General features: G+C 42.6%; 1 long non-coding RNA gene across 3 annotated transcripts in view; it reads right to left on the reverse strand.

Annotated features, from left to right (window-relative positions):
* The window catches only part of LOC103217838 (uncharacterized), a 487,886-nt gene that overhangs the window by 69,011 nt on the left and 399,207 nt on the right, over positions 1-19,668 (reverse strand). The gene's annotated exons all lie outside the window — the stretch shown is intronic.

Consider the following 19,668-nt stretch of genomic DNA (forward strand, 5'->3'; position numbering starts at 1 on the left):
ATCAGTTTGGTTTTGCCTGTGGAGAGTCTCCCTTTGAATCTCAAAGCTACCAAGCTGCCTTCTTCCCTATCCTATAAAATACTTCCAGACTCCCACCTCCTCTTAGCAGCCTTCTTGGAATATCTGCAGAAACTTTATATTCCTCCTGCCCAACCACATACACAATGTCAAAGCTGCTCCTTCCATTTGCTTGCATCTCCTGTGGACTGCTCACCTTCTCCACCCCAGGCAAAGCAGATGGCTGAGGGACATTAGGGTTGCTTATAGAGCTGTGGAAAATTCTCTGGAAATCAACCTCCTGTCGCAGAGACCCCAGGTTTCCCAGGAGTCACAAGGCACCAAAGCCTGGAGGCTCCTTAAGGATCACCTGCTGGGTGGGACTTGACTACCTTCCCCAGGGGGTTTCGGCCCAGGGCCTCTGATCAGGATTTCCTTTGGGGTGGGCAGATTGGGTGTGGAAAGGAAGCCAGGAAAGGTCCTTTTGGTTTTCTCAATGACTGACAGAGCAGAGGGGTGATCTGGGAAGGAGCTGGGCATTCCAGAATTGTGCAAATGTGGGCCCAGCGTCTGTTTTCCATTAGCCTCTTTCATTGAAACATGGTGGTCTCTTATGGGTTTAAAGTTTGTATTAAGCATCTAGGCCCTAGAAAGTTTTTTGTTTCATGGAAGGTGAACTCCTCATCCCACTTAAAAGCCATGGAATTGTGTGCCATATCCCAAAGGATCACCCATTCAAAGGCACATGCCAAAGCTTCATCCCTGCTGTGTGGGCCACGATGGCTTCTGAGGCTTCCAGCCATGATAGCAAGAAGCAGTTGACTATCACTTCTAAACCTCAGCTGGTTCGTGTATAGGAATGCATATTGCTGAAAAATTATAGCATCATGGACTTTAGAGCTGAAAGGAATTTTAAAAGTTGAGACCAATTTTTATTTGACACAAAAAGAAATGAAGTTCCAGAGAAGTTACATGATGTAACCAAGGTCACACAACCAACTAAGACACCTAGGTATTAGTCCGTGTTTCGCAAGAACCTCTGACACTGTGCTGTTTTCATGATACACTGCATTAGAGTAAGACACTAACAGACCCTAGGTATGAAAAAAGAAGTGATGTAACATTAAAAGTAAATACAACACCAAACTTAAAAAGATTAGAGTTACAAGTTTTACTAAAGGGAAAATAAATTTTGCCCCCTAGATGTTTTGGTTGCAAAATTCTGCAACAGTTCATTAGAGATGAGCTTTTCTATTTTTTGTTTATGTCCTGTTCAGCCTGGTGCTTTGTAGCACATAGTCAGTCTTGCCAATTGGGTAGATAACCAACAATGATATATGCCATATATTTTGAAAGTAAGCACATTTAAAGAACAGGAGTCCCACACTCTCTTTTTTCCTTTGGTTCTTCTGTGAGGGGGAAGAATTTCAGGAGTTGTTTAAGGGCTTGAAAGGGACACCGGGCCAGAATCCCCCAGCTAAGATGGTTCTGGCATTATCTTGCTAGCAGTCACTTCTAGTCACTTGGTATTTGTGCCATGGCTGGCCTCCTTAGGAATCTGAGGAATCACTAAAGACTGTTTGGTGTGATCACTTCTGCCCCAAAGGCTTCCTGCATCACCAGCCAAGAACCCAACCCGATGAGTGAGCGAAGAGCCAGAAAGACCAGACTGGTGCACACTAGGACATTGGCTAATTTTAGATACAGGGACTGGGTGGGAACCAGATATGAGGGTGGGGATCTTGGATGGCGGCCACTTGAAGATTCAAGGCTAAATGTTGCGGCCTAAGACTCTCCAAGAACATGCAGGAGAAAGAGTTTGTGGGTCCCATGGAGCAGGCATAAATACGGGGTGCAGTAACGGGCATAGAAGTGTGAAAGTCTCCTGAGAAAAGTGGAAAAGGCCTTTTCAGTCTAATAAGTTGATATGTTTACTCACGCCAATCTTTTCCTCCATTTTAGAAGCAGAATGTCCTCCATTTGCATAGCCCTTTTACACTGATCCTTTTAAGACTGGAAGGTGAATGTTACTTGATAAACTCAAAGAATGGAGGACAACAGACAGATGACTGACAGACAGACAGAATAAAAATGAACGCAAGTGATGACCACACCATTCAGAATCATAGGTTGCTGCTTATCCTTCCAGGTAAAGCTGGCTGTAAAATACGAGATTGACTCTTCTTTTAGTATTTTGATTTTTTTTCCATATCATTTTAATTGGGAGAGTTGCTTGATTAAAATTTTCAAAGAGGAGTCCAAAGCAGTATCCAGAACCTTTGAAAGCTGGTCTCATGGTTGAGGTGTGAGTGGAACATATTATTCTTCCATTCCCTCACTTGGAAGCAGCAGTTGAAAATATTTAGGTTCTTTTACTCCTAATTTCCAACCATGAAAACCCAGAGGCATGTTCTGATAGGGGGCCAACTGGCACTTTTATAATTTTGAAAAGAGCTGACAATTAAAAAGATGCGGGATGGGGGAAAATAAAGAAAATTCCTCCCTAAAAAAGTAAACAAGTACTAATTTTTTATTATTTGGGCGATCAATACTAATCAGATTGATTTTATTTGGAGGCCCTGAGAACCACATGTTACTAAAAATCCTGGCTCAAAATAATGCCATGTGTGAGATACTGAGCTAAGCTTGAGAAATTAGATCCACTTCTGTTTGGAGAGGAGGTGAAGAGGGAGAAGAGGAGAAGGAAAGCCCAGTTTTTCCTTTGTTTCCTTTTGAAATAAAGCAAGAAAGTGCTGAAATACCGTTCTTAGGTTGGTGGGAAATCAAGGCTAACTAATCCCAGGTGGATTAAGTAGCCAGCGAGTCCAGGAAATGTCTAATCCAGTGACTTTCTGACAGGTGGGGGATTGGGAGCCAGCTATGCCCACCTCAGGACCTTCAGGAATCCCACACCTGCCCTCTGAAGTGCTGCTGTCTTGACCGACCTTTTCACACCCAGAGCCAAGAATTACAGCCTGTCTGAGCTCACCTCTCTGTGACCTCCCAGTCCTACTCTTTTACCCAGAGACACATCTGGGTCCCAGCTGAGCTCAGCTGTTGGAAGGGTTTATCACACCCATCCTCCTCCAATTGCCCCAGGTGCCCAGGGAGAGGTGATCACCAAGGCAACAAAGGGACCTCCTGTGACCTTGGGTCACCCTCTGAGATGAACATTTGGAGAATGAGGTTAAGGGATCCTGGACCAGCATGCTTTTCCAAAAGGACACTGCTCATCCACCTCTGTAGGACTTACTGGGCCATCCTGACCCCATCACCCAGTGAATCCCACTAGAAAGTAGGTCCATAGAGAACAGAGGCCTTTTGTATTAGGCTGGTACAAAGGTAATGCAGTTCTTGCCATTTTTTTTTTTAACAGCAACCTAATACTTCAAACTGCATTTCCAACACCCTTCACAATGCCTGGCACAAGTGGGAATGTAGCACGTGCTTGTTCAATGAATGCAGGAATGAATGAAGAAGGCTCCACGGGCCCCAATCTTCCTGACAATGTACTGTGCTCCAGAATCTACGGCCTTTTTTCTTTACCTCCCACTCTTCTTTTCTTGATCTATGCCTTCCTTTTCAAGGGCCCTTTCTCTCATTTTCCTAACACTTGGAAGGCACTTAGAGACCATTTAAGATTGATGTGACTATACACAGGATCACACTCATTCCCAATTGCATTAATTTGCTTGGGCTGCCATAACAAAACACCACAAACAGGGGACCTTAAACCACAGAAATGTGTTTTCTCACAGTTCTGAAGGCTGGAAGGAAGCCCAGGATCAAGGTATCGGCAGGGTTAGGTTCTGCTGACCTCTCTCCTTGGTTCCTAAATAGCCACCTCTGGCTGTGTCCTAACATGGTCTTTTCTCTGTACATGTGTAGAGAGAGAAAAAGAAAAGGAGAGAGAGAGAGTACAAATCTCTGGTATCTTTTCCTCTTGCTATAAGGACACCAGGCTTATGAGATTAGGGCCCCATTCTTATGACCTCATTTAACTTTATTTAATTACCCCATTAAAGGCCCTATTTTCAAATATAATCCCTTTGAGGATCATAGCTTCAACATATGGATTTTGGGGGGATACCATTAAGTTCATAAAATCAGACAAGAGGAGGTCTCTGATGGGTCCCACAATCTAGAGGGTGCCACTCTGGCCCTCTGGTCGTGCTCTTTCCTAGAGCATGAGGAACCTACCAGATTACAGGGTCATGTCCATCCAGAGGTGGCACTACACCTTCTAGACTATATTCTGGGTACATGGTACCCCAAAATTATTTTCCCAAGGAAAGGCCCTGCCTCCCACTCAGTGGGTGGCCACGGAGCAGCTATTTCAGGGGAGCCGAAACAGTGCTTGGAATGTGAGCCAGTTTGCCTACGCATGAGCCTGCCAGGCCCTTCATGATGTGGGAAGATGCCTGGGGAGGAAAAAGAAAGGGGGTAACCCAGGATCATGGGGCCAGGGGCTGGGACTGCAGCCAGCTCACCACAAGCCACCATATTGTGGCAGGAGGACATATTTATTTAATACTTCCTTAGCTTCATGTAGGGCTTTTACATAGTTAGATGTGATAGATGGGCCTCCTTTTGTACTCCTCCCCTGGGCACAGTAAATGTTACGCCTGGGCCCGACCTCACATTCTGGTTTGTCCTAGGACAATCCGAGTTTATGCCTGATGTCCTGTAGTATTATTAATACCATCACACTTTCAATTATGTCCTGTTTGGGGACAATAAATCATGTGCTCTGCTCAGCTATGAGATACAACATTAACACAGAAGTTGGGGAACCAACCAAGAAGAGGTAGATCTAGAATAATGAAATAGTTGTTAGCCCACCCCTGAGCTGGCTGCAGGATGTACGAGATATACAAGACACGCTTCCTCCCCAAGGAGTTTGTTGATCATGTCTAGGGCACCAGACTCACACTTTGCTTTTTCTAGAGAACAATGCAGGAAAGTGCACAGATATAGTTCAGTATTTAATTAATCAGGGCCCAAATATACGGTGTGGATAGTGAAAGAAATATGACTGTCTGCAGAAGTCTCCAAACTAAGGCTTCTTAGGCTGGAGCACATAAAATGGGAAACTAGTTCAACAAAAAGAATAGTAGTACAAAAAGAATAGAAATCTTTCTGTATATATAAAACAATCAACAAAAGAAGCCCATGAAACTCCCTTAATGCCTCTCACAGCCCTGGGTTAAGGACTGAGCAAAGGTTTGAGGCATTTTCTTTTTCTGCATCCAAGTCCTTATTTTCAATTCACACTCTCATCACATCCCTTCCTGGGGACAGGAGCCTGAGGAAGCTTGGACAGGCAGGGACCATCTGGGCCAGCTGCACTGGCTGTAGTCTAGTTGTTTTAAATCTCACCTTGCTCCTTCCCTCTGGTGCCTCAACTCCCTTCTCCAGATGCTGAGGCCTATACGTCTTGATCTCATGAAGTCTCTGAAGCTCTATGACCTTTTCTGACAACTTACTCTCTATGCTGACTTTCTTTTGCGTAAAGCGCCTGCCATATGGACACATCTTCCCAGTTATCCTCTCCTCTGTGAGAGTCCACCTGGATTGGAGTACCACAGTTAGGTTCACAACCTTGAGTCTGCACGGAGTCTCTGAGGTCATTACCACTCTCCTTGTGCCAGAATAAGGGATGGTTTTTTAATTGAGATCTTTATTAATTTTCACATGTAACTTTTAAACAATAGGTAATGTATCCCCATGGAACAATATTCAGAATGTACAAAAGGGAATACTGTAAAAAGCCTTATGTATTCAGTTCCTCTCTAGTTTTGTGGTTTTTTTTTTCCAGAAAGGCTTATTTTCTATCTCTTACTAGTCCTTTAAAAAATACAACAGTGAATATGCAAAGCATATTGCTCTACACTGGTTTCTGTTTTAAATAAACCTTTTGATTTAGAATAGCTTTAAATTTATAAAAAATTACAAAAGTAGAATAGAGTTCCCATTAACCCCCTACACACACACACAAACATATACACACATACACAGACACACACACACACAAACATATACACACACACACAGACACACACACACACACACATATACACACATACACAGACACACACACACACACACACACATATACACACATACACAGACACACACACACACACACACACACATATACACACATACACAGACACACACACACACACACACACATACACACATACACAGACACACACACACACACACACACATATACACACATACACAGACACACACACACACACACACAAACATATACACACATACACAGACACACACACACAAACATATACACACATACACAGACACACACACACACACACACACACACACACACGTTCCTCTACTAAATAGCTTAACATTAGTAAGGTACATTTGTCACAATTAATAAGCCAATATTGACACATTATATTTACTGAAAGTTTGTACTTTACTCAGATATCCTTTGTGTTTACCTCATGTCATTTTCCTATTGCAGGATCACCTCCATGACACCACAGTTCATTTAGGTGTTGTGTCTCCCTAGGAGTCTCCTGGCTCTAACAGATTATCAGATTTTCCTTGTTTTTGATGACCTTGACACATTTGAGGAATGCTGCCAGGTTATTTTGTAGAATGCTCCTTGACTGGGATTTTCCTGAGGTTTTTGCAGGGTTAGACTAGGGTTATGGGTGACCACAGAGGTAAACTGCCATTTTTCGTATCAGAGGTACCTGCTGTCAATATGACTTATCACTGGATGTTAACCTTGATCACCTGACTGAAGGTGTTTGCTAGGTTTCCTCACTATGAAGTTACTTTTTTTCTCTCTTTGCACGCTGTACTCTTTGGAAGGAAGGCACTAGGTACAGCCTACACTTCAGAATTGGGATTTATGCTCTATCTCCTTAAGAATAACTGCACAAATTATTTGAAAACCTTTTGCATAAGAGATTTGTCTTTTCTCCCCATTTATTTATTTATCCAGTCATTTGTTTGTAGCCATGTGGACACATACATACATATTTTATACTTTGTGTCATAACCCGTGTTAATCAGCTGTCATAACAAAATGTCACATACAGGGAATTTTGTTTTTTCTCTCTTCTAGAGACTGCGAAGTCTAAGATCAAAGTGCTGGCCAATTTGATTTCTGGTGGGAGCTCTTTTCTTGGCTTGCAGAAGGCCTCCTTCTCCCTGTGTCTTCACATGGCAAAGAGAGAGAGGGAGTTCTCTCCTGCCTTTTCTTGCAAAGACAATAATCCCATGGGATCAGGCCCCTTCCCTGTGACCTCAATTAACCTTAATTACTTCCTAAATAAATATCCAGTTCCCAGATACAGTCACATAGTGGGTAAGAGATTCACCCTGTGAATCTTGGGGGCGTATAAGTCAGTCCATAGCGTAATCTAATTCTACTTTATTTTGCTGCTGAAATTGTTCCAGTTTTGGCTGTTGGGAGCTCTTTCAGTTGGCTCCTGTGTTCCTTTGATATAATCCTGTCATTGTGGACATTTTTTAGCACTTCCTTACTTTGCACTTTGCTTTTGTCATTTAATAATCCAGTTTAGAAATCATGCCCAATTGTGAAAATCTTCCTCATTTAATTTATAGCTAAGGAGATTGCTACAGAACAGCAATCTTTATCTAGTCTCTTATTAATGAACATTTAGGTTGTGTTCAGTCATTTGCTATTAGAATCAATACAGCTTTGAGTGACATAATATGTATGTTGGTATAATGTCAGATAATTTCCAGGATGAGTGTCTTAATCCATTAGGGCTGATGTAACAAAATATCATAAACTGAGTGGCTTGTAAACAATAGAAATGTATTCCTCAGAATTCTAGAGGCTGGAAAGTTCAAGATCAACCAGCATATCCAGTGTTTGGTAAACCTTCTTGCTGTATTCTCAGGTGGTGGGGGGTGAGACTCTCCCTGGGGCCTGTTCTATTAAGGGCACTAATCCTAATCACTAGGGCTCCTTGCTCAGAGTCCCCAATGACCTCCCAGGGTCCCTAGCTCCTAACACCATCACCCTGGGGGTTAGGATTTTAACACTTGAATTGTGAAGCGATGTAAACATTTAGTCCATTGTCATGAGGAACTGCTGAATCAGAGGAATATGTGCTTGTCCTTTTGATGGACATTGACAGTTGCCCTTCAATGAGATGGCTCCAGCATACATTTCCATAAGTAGTGGGTGGGCAGTGCCCATTTCACCCAGCTTTTCCCATATGGTGTATACATACATTTTTTGATTTTTTTGGGGGGGGGGGTCTTAAATGTGGGAAAGAGTCTATAGTTTGGAAGACACCAGAGAAAAATGCTCCACAGCTCGCCCTGGTGACTCACTACAACTTATGGGAAGATGTGAGATTATTCTGTACTCTAATGTATGTTAGCAGGCACACTCCACCCAAAGCCTTCCTGTGCGTTCCTCCCTGTGAGCTCACATCCCATTCACCAGCTGACTGGGAAGGGAAGTCAGGACCAGGCCTGACCCCATCACACCATCATAACCTCAGGATGGCAGGGCTGGAAGGCACTTCAGAGGTCATCCTTTGCAGACTCCTCATTTTAGAGTGAGAGGCATGACGTGTCCACAACTCGTTAGTGCCAAAACCTGGTACAGGTTTCACATCGTCCAGCTCTTAGAGCACTGTTGACAATGTCTGCCTTCACTTGGAATTCAGCACCTGCTTTCAGTATAAACCCCTGCATTTCACTAAAACTGAGCAGACTGCTGATTTAAAAAAGAGAGGTCCATCCAGCAGGGATGAAGTTTTTCCTCCTTGAAAGAGGACATTCACCTAATGGGAGATCTGGAGTCAGAATCTTTCTGATGTGTGACTTGGCACAGTAACACAATGCAGGATGCTGGTGTGTTAATACAAGTAAAAATTGCATCTGCCTACCTCAGAGTCGACAACAAGGTCAAGGAGTTAATATGAGTACATCTGAAAATGTTACTAATCATGATGATGATATCCATGTCTTTTATTTGCAAGTTCCATTTGTTTTTGACTGAAATAGTAACTCCTGAGTGGGGCTAGAAGTCAAGCATTCAACAAATTTGCTCTTTGAGGGGTTCTAGTTTCACTTCCCCATTCATGGGCAACCATAAACCACATACAGGAACCTTCCATCTGCTTTTTCATACCTGCTTTCTCTCTTCCTGTTTTCTCCTTGCCTTTTCTCTCCCCGGCTTTTCTCCAGTGTGACCTTGTGCAAATCACTTTCCTTTCACGGGCCTCAATGTCATTTGAAAAATGAACAGACTGTACTAGACGACTTGTGAGTTCCTTTCCTACCCTGAGATTCCATGATGACCTTACATATGGTTTCTTTATTATTTTCTCTTATTCTCAATAACACAAGAACTGTAGTCATACTGTGGGAACCTGATATGGTTTGAATGTGTGTTCCCCCAAATCTCATGTTGATCGGTGATTCCCAGTGTTGGTGGTGGAGACTGGTGGGCAATGATTAGATCATTCATCAGGGTGGATCGCTTCTGAATGGCTTAGCACCATCCCTTTGGTGATAACTGAGTTGTTGCTCTGAGTTCAAGCAAGATCTGGTTGTTTAAGAGCATGGAACGCCTCCCTGCTGACTCCACACTGCTTTTGCCTTGTGATGCACCCGCACCCCCTTCACCTTCCACCATGATTTTAAACTTCTGGGGGTCCTCACCAGAAACAGATGCTGGCACCATGCTTCCTATACAGCCTGCAGAACCATGAACCAATTAAATCTCTTTTGTTTATACATTACCCAGCCTCAGGTATCCCTTTATAGCAACACAAACAGATTAGCACAGAGCCCAGTAATTTATTCCTTACAGAGATGTCTAGAACAGTGTACTTTCAAACGAATGTGGTAGCCTCCCTAGTTCATTCTGTCCAGGCCACCACTAAAGCATTGGGATCTGTTCAGCATTCCTAACTGAAGAGTGACAGTTTCCAGTCCAAGAAATTTACAGGAGAGGAGTAGTAGGAACTCCAAATCACATCACAACCATGCTGGTTCAAATACAGATGTGTTGGTTGTTAAAACACTTAACTCCTTCTTTACTGGTTGGTAAATAGTCACTGCTTCAAAAATCCAGGGTGATACCTCATTGTGATCACGTCATGTTCACCCCATTCGTGAGGGAGAGATTCCCCACCCTACATAGAATGAGATGGCTGAACATGATACCCAACAATGGACAGATGAGATTAACAGCAGTTTAGTAGTCACATTTACTCACAGCCCACAGGAGGAGGATGCCAAATTCCTTGCAGGGCCACACGGAGATTGCACTTGGGAATAGAGTGAGCAAGCAGAGGCTGTGGAAGGCAGACTCTGTAGTAACAAGAAGGTGAGGTGCCCCCTGATTCCCATTGGAGGAAGTAGTTGGTTTGTCTGAATACTTCTGTAGACTTGCAGGGAACTAAAGCTCACTAGGTTGAAGCCCACATGGTGTGCAGCTGGTCTACCCGAGAGGTGAGTGAAGGGGTATATGTTACAAGAACAGAAGAATTCACAGTTTGGCTATTTTGGGTCCTGTGAAGCTAAAACATGTCAAGGCAGCAAGTGAAATTTTAGGCCTTGTAATAAACATGACCACTCACTTCCCAGCCCTGTACCCAGCTTGCATCTGGATTGCCCCAAGATCCAGCAACAAATGCATTCATGTGTGGTACAGCAGAAACCTCCAGTCCCTGATCCAGCACAAAGGCTACTTGCTGTCCTTCTGATTTGGTCATGCACATGCTTTACCAGCTGTTACATATTTTGAATATCATCCTGGCCACAGCCATTAACACATGGTAGAGCACTTTGACTCAGACCTTTTTTCTTTCCTCCTCCTTGTTCAAAGCTCCCAGGATTTTTATTCTTCCTGTTGACTGTACAACTGGAATGGCCTGAAAAAATCCTTATCTCCCTCATCCCTTCTTTACAACCTTGTTCCATCCAGTTGGAACTAGAAAGAAGGAGAATGAACTAACTCACATTGAGTTGCTGGTTATTCACTCTTTCCAGGAATATTTGTGTTTTAAGAATAGACTCTGCTTTACTTTAAAGGAATTGTGTTTTAAAGAATAGACTCTGCTTTAAAGGCAAGCCATGAACCTGCAAGCCAAACCTAGCCCACACCTGTTTATGCACAATTCTCAAGCAAAGAATGATGTTTATATTTTAAATGTTAAAAAAGAAAACAAGAAAGAACATGCAATGAAGACGATATGTGGCCTGTTAAGACTAAAATATTTACTATTTGGATCTTTATAGAAAAAGTTTTCTGGCTCCTCACTTAAGGCAAAGATTATCTAACAGTAGAAATGAGGACATTAATAACAGGCTAGGACACTGATTTTGGAGCAGGGGTTCTCATCTGGTTTACATGGAAATGCTAAAATCAGAGAGATAAACAGAGAATAAAACTAGATTAGAAAGCTGAAGTCCACAATGCTGAAAAGGCTATTGGCAAGAGAGTGTTCAGGACCAAAGAGCTGAAAACAGATGTAGTGAGGCATAAGAATGTTAGGGCAGAAAAGGCCATTCTGGAAGGGTTGCCAAATCCATCCTTCTGATATATATTGTTTTTTTAAGGGCCCAGGAGCTGGGGAGTCTTCAAAAAACAAGGGTGGACATAGATGGAATGTGCAACAGTGAATTAAAACCATGTAAAACTGACCTACCTGAGGACATAATTTTTTGTTCTCTTCTTACCCTCATATGCTGGTACAAAGAAGAGGACTGGAGGGTTTGAATGGTGTCTTCCAAACAAGACATTCATGTCTTTGAAATATTAAATGCTAATAAAATTGGCACTTGATATGGCCTGGAATTGAGATAAAGAAAATGGGCAGGCCGGGAGCAGTGGCTCACACCTATAATTCCAGCACTTTGGGAGGCCAAGGTAGGCAGATCTTGAGGTCAAGAGAGCAAGACCATCCTGGCCAACATGGTGAAACTGTGTCTCTACTAAAAATACAAAAACTAGCTGGGCATGATGGCGCGTGCCTGTAATCCCAGCTACTCGGGAGGCTGAGGCAGGAGAATCACTCGAACCAGGGAGTTGGAGGTTGCAGTGAGCTGAGATTGCGCCACTGTACTCCAGTCTGGGGACAGAGCGAGACTCTGTCTAAAAAAAAAAAAAAAAAGAAAGAAAATAGATTAAAGTAACATGAGTAAGAACATTTTTCATAGAAAGGATTGGAAAGGTGAGAATGAGTTTCTGAAGGAGTAAGTGGAGTTTCTCTTCCTGGAGCCACCTTATGGGAGCCTGTTGTGCCCAGGAGTAAGGCCTTCCTGGCACCTGTGAATCCAACTTGTTTGGATTCACACTTGTTTGGAATCCATTTCTGCCTCCTGGAACCCCAACAGAGTCCTGGAGGCAGGCTTCTGCCAAGTGTCATGGCCTGGCATTTCCACTACGTGCTTGCATGCGTCTTTGTTTCGAAGGGAGGTTTGGTGGGTGGGGTGCTCTAGTCTGGGAGACAGTGGGTGGTAAGAGTTTCCAGGAGGACAGAGACAGACTGATTGGCCCAGCTAGTTAGGGCGCATGGTGTTAATGAGATCAGGTCATATCCTGGTCTCCCACCACACCCAGCCAGCAGTCTCCTTTCAGGGGTCACAAATTTCACTCTTCCCCAGAAGGGAAGAGCCAAGGGAGAGGGTGGGGATAACTCCCTGCAAAACCATCTTCTCTGCTGAAAGAAGAATCCTGCTGGTGGAGGGTTCTTGTCACCTTCCTTACATATATCATCTCTCATTCATTTGGGACATGAACACATAGGACACTGCATCCATTAATTTCAGCTGGTTACAACCTGCCCCAAAAACTGATGGCTTAAATCAATAACTATTTATTTAATTGGCAATTCTTTGAGTCAGTTGAGCAGTTCTTCTGGTTTAGGACATCTCAACTGATCATTCCCCCACTTGCTTATGTATTTGCAGACAGCTGGAGAGTCTGCAGGGGGCTGGATGACTGAAGATGGTCCCACTCACACAGTCTAGCAATTGCTTAGCTGCCAATCAGGGCAATGTGGGACATAGGACTTTGTATCTCTTATTCTCCAGTAGGCTAGCTTAAGTTTCTTCCCATGCCCTGGTGGCAGAGGACCTAAGGACAGCAAGAGAAGACCTGCATATTGGCCTCTAAAAGTTACAAAAATAGGCCAGCTGCGGTGGCTCACGCCTGTAATTCCAGCACTTTGGGAGGCCGAGGCAGGCAGATCATGAGGTCAAGAGATGGAGATCACCCTGGCCAACATGGTGAAATCCTATCACTACTAAAAATACAAAAATTAGCTGGGCGTAGTGGTAGGCGCCTGTAGTCCCAGCTACTCAGGAGGCTGAGGCAGGAGAATTGCTTGAACCTGGGAGTTGGAGGTTGCAGTGAGCTAAGTTTGCACCACTGTACTCCAGCCTGGCAACAGAGTGAGACTCCATGTCAAAAAAAAAAAAAAAAAAAAAAAAACTTACAAAAATATTGGCTTAGACTTATTCTAGAAATGGAAGTGATAAGACAGTATTAATACATTTTACATGAATGGTGGTTATTTTAATGCAGATGCTATACTCAGTGCTTTACACATATTATGTCATTTAATGAGGTAGGCTGTAAGCACCTGGTTCAAATTCACTGTGCTATAAAGTGGCAGAGACAATATTCAAACTCCAAACTTAAACCACTATCATACACAATCACAACTCATAAATTTTAGGAATGGCATGCCTGTTCCAACCATGCCGCCATTGTTCAAAACTCCACCTAAATTCCTGTTGTCAAATCCACAGATTCTTGGCAACACAGAGGCCACTGGAGAGAGGCATAACCTTGCGTGGCAGCTGCACTGGAAATGGATTTGTCTCAGATGTTTCAGATGACTAAGGTGAGTGATCAAGCTGGATATTTTTGCATGACAACCAAAGTGTGATGAGAAAGAAAGAAGATTCAGTTGGGTAGATGGTAAAGTTTTGTGTACCGTTTCATCTTTTTAGTATTGGAATTGGGATTTTTAGCTCTTATTCATAGTGTCAATGCTGCTTAGTCTTTCTGAGACATCAGGCAAATTCTCTTTTTCCATGTTTCAGATTTCTCCTTTGTATAATAAGGGGCTTAGATTCTGTGGTTTCTAAAAGACCCTTCCAGTTCTAGAAATCTCTGATCCTATGATATATTACCCCTTAGAAATGATTAGTTTAACTAAAAAGCATGTAAATTTCTTATCTTCAAAAGAAAGACATGCCTTTGCCACTACCCCCACTCTCCCACTTTGTGACATGGAGGAGATTGAGAAGATGCTGTTTAGTGACAGACCAGATTCCTTTGGAGACCAGGGAGTGGGGGGAGTACAAATATCATATTCAGGACAGGAATTCAGACTTGAATGCTGCAAGTCTTGCCTCTCAACTCTCCATGCTCTATCAATATTATTATTTATCCACTGACTTTCCTGAGCAGGAAAGAGATCAGGGCAAGTAGCATATAATATCCTTCTTATTCCCATGCAGATGTCTGAGGCTTCTTTCCCCTTTCGTCCAATCTGATTTGTATGTCTTCTTGGTTAATACCCCCAGAGTGCTCTAGGCTGCTTTCTGCCTAAATATCACATAAATCAAAGTGTGTCATCTTGCAGCGGTGAGGAGAGGTGGAGAATCAGCCAGGAGCAAGATGCTAAGGACAGACTGAGCCACCCCATTTCCCTACTTCCCAGACCTTGTTCTTTCCCTCCTGCAAAGCCTTAGGAAGGCCTCATGGGGGGAGCTTGAACTCATTCCCACCCACTCCTGATGGTTCCAGCTACTCAACCTTTTACCAAATGGCTCTGCACAGCTGTTTCTAGTTACGTGTCTATTTACTTTGTTGGTGTACGTGTGCTTGTGTACCATGTGTGCATCTTATCCCCTCAGTTCCCCAGCTACCCAAGGCCTCCAGTGAATCCACATGAGGTCATTTAGAATCCCGAGTGGAAACAATCACAAAGCAACATAATGTTCAAATTCAGGAAGCATTTACAAAGGTTGTATGCATCTTCTCTGTCATTCATAAAGGCAAGGGAAGTTAGAATTCAGGAAATAAGATGCAAAGACTCATGAATGTCTTCAGATTCCAAAAGAGTAAACTTTACTACTGGAGTAAAACTAGGTTGTAATCCTCTTGAAACAGACACTTTTTCCTTTTTTAATCACCTAGATGACAAATGTAAGACTTATCCCTGACTTCATCCATTCATTTGTTCATTCATTAATTCAACAAACATTTATTGAGTTTCTCCATGTGCACTGGACTGCTCAAAGCTCTATAGGAGATACAGTAATGTGCTTTGCTGCCTCTGAATGGAGCAGGGTCCCTCCCAGCCTATGGGCATGGCTAAATTTTAAAAGGATTCTTCTGCTTGTCTTCAACTTCAAAGGTCAGTCTGAACATGGAGTGAAATCACCAGTGTCCCTGGCAGGGAGAGACCTTGTTCCACACCCAACACATCATCCTAATAGTAGGCTTTTGACACAGTCCTATTAAATAATGAACCATGTCTCTGTCTAATTTTATATAATCAGTGCTCCAAAATTCAGAAACTTTGCCTCTCAGAGGTCGATCAGCAAGCTCAGTGAGTTCCTACAAACCAGCTTGTAAGGAATTCCGGTCTGGAGGCATGCTCCCCATTCTGCCTGCCATGATTGCCAAATGGTGGCTTTTCTAATTTTTTCATTCCTTTCTGCATTTATTAATTGACTTTCTAATATAAGGAAGAGCATTCTTTTCCTTCTACTCATTTAGTTAAATCAGAAAAATCTGATTGAATTTAATAGGCTGTAATCCTTTACTATTACAAATTTATTTTGATGTCTACAATGTCTCAGAGTTGGCCAGTAGAAGAGCCCACAATTTGGCTTCTGTATCCTTTGGAAATGTCTCCATCATTCTTTGGGAACATTCTTAATTTCTGAAAAAATATATACATATTTCAGGTTCATCTTTTACTTTCTCTCCCTTAGCCACAGAATCAGTCATTTTTTTTTTCAAAGGGCCCTAATTCCTTTTAGTAGAGAATAATATTTAAAAACCAAGATCAGGAAGCCAGGTGGTCTCACTGCACTGCAATTCCTTGGTTTTAGACCCTCTAAGAACACACAGCTAGGAAATATATGTATGTACACACACACACACACACACACACACACACACACACACACACACCCCTGCACCCACATACATTTCCATATTTATATCCACATAGGTCGATCTCTTTTTGTAGCTGTTACATATTATACGCCATGCGTTCTCACTGAAAGCTCCGATTGCAATCCAGCACCACCGAAATGTTGCCAACATTTCCCCTCAGCATGTTTGTAACTACCTTTTCTGAAAAGGAGGACACTGGCTGCCATCTTCTATAATATATTTACTTATTTGCTCAATACTAGAATTCCCACAGAATAGTTTCAGAATTGCTATCCTGTGCCTCTATGAAAAGCAAGCCTCACTCCATAGCACCAATGATTGTTTAGAATTTTATTCTTTGGCCCGAGGACATCTTGTCAAAGAATACATAGGTTAGTTCTTTCTTTAGCATCAGGTTAGTTCTTCTTTAGCACCAGCCTTATTTCCCCTCCTCAACATCTCTTTGAGACATGCCCTGATCTTTGTTTTAGCCATCTCCAAAATAAGCTAAAGCCTCATTTTTGGTGCTCTGGTGCTGCTGCTGCTGGAGCCAACACATGTCTCTCTGGAACACCAAGTAAATATTCAATGCATGTTTGCTCACTCCGCCTTCCTGTGAAGCTAATCCAACAAATAGATGACAGAAATATCTTCATTTCCACAAATGCGCTTGTGAGCTTATAATAAGAGTCTTATCTCCCAGGGCTATCCACATTCCCATGGCTTCTCCATTCCCCACGTTTAGATACCAAAATCTTTCTTCACTTTCAGACAAGTCTTAATTCATCTTCCCTATAAAGGCTTCGTAATACCTCTTTACCTAAACTTAGAGCATAGCCCCACAAATGCCATGTTCATAGATTTAGAAGCTCTTTTCATATTTATCAAGTTCTCACATTCTCCATCTTTCATATTTTAAAATATTTATTTAATTAAATTTATGAGCCAGAAATTGAAAAACATATGGAGTGAAGGGAAGGAAAGAAGGAAAAAAATAGCCCATTCATTCAACTTTCCCCAGCTGCCATTCCTGACTCGGGAGATTTGGCTGAGTTCTTGGGTAATGCCATGCAATAAAACTTCCATAGGGTGCCAAATTTAGGTCCAGCATGAAAAGAAAACAAAATCCCTCCTATAAGACAAACTATTCAATTTGGAAATGGGATTTTTTTTAAAGTCCTGCATTAAACCTTCATAGTGATTTTTTCCACAAGGGCGAGAATCAGCCCACCCCTTGGAAAGCTTCTGAATGGGGCAGTATAGAAAATTTTAAGAAACATTTATTGCTCTGAATGGAGAACTGTTACTTCTGGGGGCTCTGCTTTCTCCTTTTTGGATAGAATCCACTCTGCCCTATCCTGGCTGGAAGAAGAAAAGGTGTAGCGTGCAGGCAGGGAGGATGATTCCAGGTGCTGGAAACTGCACAATGGGTGCTATTCTTTGTTATTTGCAATTCATCTTTCTCAAAGTTGGCTCACAAGAAGTACATCTTCTTGGACCCTCTGGACTAACCTACCTGAGAACATGGGTGGGTACTTTCTCAACACATATAAGGTCCAACATATGACAAGTGACAGAGTGAGATGAAGCTTTCCAAACTGGCACGAGTATTGTACAGTTTCATATATGGTCCGGTTACCTGGTTACTTATGGTCTGGTTACCTGGTTACTTTTATTGTCCTGTCTCTACCTATGTATGTATGTATCTCCACCTATGTACTTTTATCGTCGTATCTCTACCTATGTTCTACACACACACACACACATTATATATATGTTATGTTGTGGTTATATTTTATTCTCACTTTTAAGATGGAAAGTTTTGCATTCCAGGAAACCCTCAGTCCTGAGAAGACTGGGGCATTAGATCACCCTGTGTTGCAGACTTTTTCAAATGGCAAGTATTAATTATTACTTAGATTGCACATATATTTATGCTCCAAACTAAAATGCTCTGAAACCACACCTTTAATAGTTGGAATTCCAGGCCCTCTCCATGGTTCTTTTGACCTGCTATTGCAGAGAATACTCTGTGGCTGTGAATAAATCTTGGTCAATCTTCTATAAGCAAGAAAGGAGCCTAGATGCTCCCCTCAAGATAAGACCCTGAAAGAGAATTCTGGTTGTCACCACGTGATCTGCCAGGGTTTCCTAATGGATCTGCTATTTCAAATGACGATCAACCTGATTCGGCAAAGCCAGAGGCCCCTCTCATGGCCTGTGTGCAGTGAGAAGCTCCTCTGTGTGTCACTTGAATGTCGAAGTGGCACAGCATTTATACTGAAATAGTGATAACGCTTTGCTCACAGGACACACGTGCCCATTTGGATCCAGGCAAGTTTCAGTTCAGGCAGCACACTGTTTCCACTACTTCTTTCTCATGGTGATGTACAGTCTAGTTTGTAAATCCAGACTTTCGCTTTCCTTGGAGTGAGTTCCTTCTCAGGAGTCTTGCTCTGCTGTCCTGTGGCTTATCATCAATTGGGAATACGCTAGTTTATTAGACACTGGGTGTGCAATTCTCGTACTGCCCATCTCTTCCTGTACCTATGGTTGCATGGATAAAAAGGGAAGGCAAATCACCCATGTTTACCTGCCAGGAGCACTTGAACCCCAGAAGAAAACTCGTCTATCACAGAGGGTGGGAAAGGAAGAGTTGAGGAGAGGGACTCTGCCATGGTAACTGGGCTGCAGGCCCTACGACCAGCCAAAATATTTTACTGCATGGCATTTTATAGCACATAATCATTGTCTTAGTCAGTCTGGGTGACTATAACAAATTACCATAAACTGGGAGGCTTATTTCACAGTTCTGGAGACTAAAAGGCCAAGATCAAGGTGTTGGTAAATCCAATGTCTGTTGAGGGCCCACTTCCGGCTTTGTAGATGTCCGTCTTCTTGTTGTATCTTCACATGGCAGAGAACAGAGGGAGGAAGCAAGGTCTCTCACGTCTCTTTTAATAGGGCATGAATCCCATCATGAGGGCTCTATCTTCAAGACTGAGTTCCCACTTAAAGGTTCCATCTGCAAATACCGTCATCACATTGGGGATTAGAGTTTCAACATATGAATTTGGAGAGGGACGTGAACATTCAGTCCATAGCAACCATTCATGCACTGGGGCTGTGTAGGGGATAGACACTTTATTCAGCTGCAAATTCATCTTGTACAAAGTTTCTCTTCTACAATGTCATCAAGTTCTCTCATCTTTTTCTTCCCCAAACACAGTAATCTGAATGGGTTGAAACCATTTTCTGATGGAAATATACACCTTAGACCAGTGGTCCCCAACCTTTTTAGTACCAGGGACTAGTTTCATGGAAGACAATTTTTCCACAGACGGTGGGGTGGGGGATGGTTTCAGGATGATTCAAGCACGTTGCATTTGTTGTGCTCTTTATTTCTGGTATTACATTGTAATATATAATGAAATAATGGCGCAATTCATGATCATGTAGAATCAGCAGGAGCCCTGAGCTTGTTTTCCTGCAACTAGATAGTCTTA

This window comes from Chlorocebus sabaeus, chromosome 10 (genome assembly GCF_047675955.1).
Source record: "Chlorocebus sabaeus isolate Y175 chromosome 10, mChlSab1.0.hap1, whole genome shotgun sequence".
Taxonomy (NCBI): domain Eukaryota; kingdom Metazoa; phylum Chordata; class Mammalia; order Primates; family Cercopithecidae; genus Chlorocebus; species Chlorocebus sabaeus.